We start from the raw sequence: 1310 nt of genomic DNA, 5'->3' as shown, positions 1-1310 counted from the left end.
GATGTTGGAATTGCCTTAGTACAGCTACAATGAACCAGTCATCCCTGCCGCAGCTGGATACTCGAACTCTTTATCCCTTACAACAATATTTTTTTTTATGATTTCTTACACTTTGCATGAGTTATACCAATGAAGATACACTATCTTTCCAGACCATTTCAATATTATCTATAAAGTGTCTATAAAGCACAAGTTGGCAAGGCCTATTAGACATTTTGTCAGTTTCTTCAATAGCCATAAAGGTATTGGCTACACTGAAGGCAAATTTAGCCCCCATGGCAACCTCGGTGATTTGCCTGTAATACTTAACACCATATCAAAAATAATTATGAGAAAAGCAAAATTCTGAAGATGTCAAAATAAACTTCTTTTGTACATGATTAAGATCCCTGGAAGTGTCTAAAATCCATTTGACTGATGCCAGGGCTTCCAAATGGTCAATTGTTTAAAGTGAACTAACTGTAATATGCTGTAATGAAAAAACATCCACCTCTATGCCTTCTGAATTATTCAATAAATGTTTGATATCATTAAGATAGGAGTCAATTGGATAAGGAGCAGAAATATGTCAGTAGAATGGCCCAAATGTGCTGCTATTGAATCTATTCCATTACCTATAGGATGACTTGGTGGGTTTGTCCAATTTTTTTGTATCTTGGGAAGGTAATATATTATTGATAACTTACACTAAGAAGGCACTAGATATTTGCTTTCTTTTTTATTCAATATTACTTTATTTTTACCTTCTCTCACCAATTTGACCAGTTTCTTTTTGTTTTCACAGACCAGATATTTTCTAAAATTTCACTTGCATTCCAATCTATTAACCTCTCCATCTCTGTTTTATAGATACTTCTATTAATGGTTACTATTGCAGCCTTCCTAGCGGCAGGTCTCACAACAATATCCTTCCTTTATTTCAAGCATCCAGGAATACCATTCCTGATGTAGTCAGGATTGATTTTGTTTATCTTCAATTTCTTCAAATCTTCTAATACCATGGTTTTGTAGACTTCTATTAATGTGTTGCCATTCACCACTGGGTTATAGACTGATGTATTCCTTAAGCATTTCATCTACCATCACCTGATTAATTGCTGCTCACACTGGATGTGGCTGGCTTGGTCAAAAAAATATTTTTTCAACTTTATCACATATCTCTGTATACCAGTGTAAGTCTCAAATGTATTAACATTTTTTTTTTGAGTATACGTTAGGCCTTTTTCAGAGTGCTCTCAATTCATTCCTATTAATTTGTACATTACTCACACTGAAGATACCTTCTCATAATGCATTTTTCTCAGTTTTAT

Source organism: Staurois parvus, unplaced genomic scaffold (genome assembly GCF_062004578.1).
Source record: "Staurois parvus isolate SC_StPar_1 unplaced genomic scaffold, SC_StPar_1.0 ptg002266l, whole genome shotgun sequence".
In the NCBI taxonomy this organism is placed as follows: domain Eukaryota; kingdom Metazoa; phylum Chordata; class Amphibia; order Anura; family Ranidae; genus Staurois; species Staurois parvus.
This window is presented reverse-complemented; position numbering follows the sequence as displayed.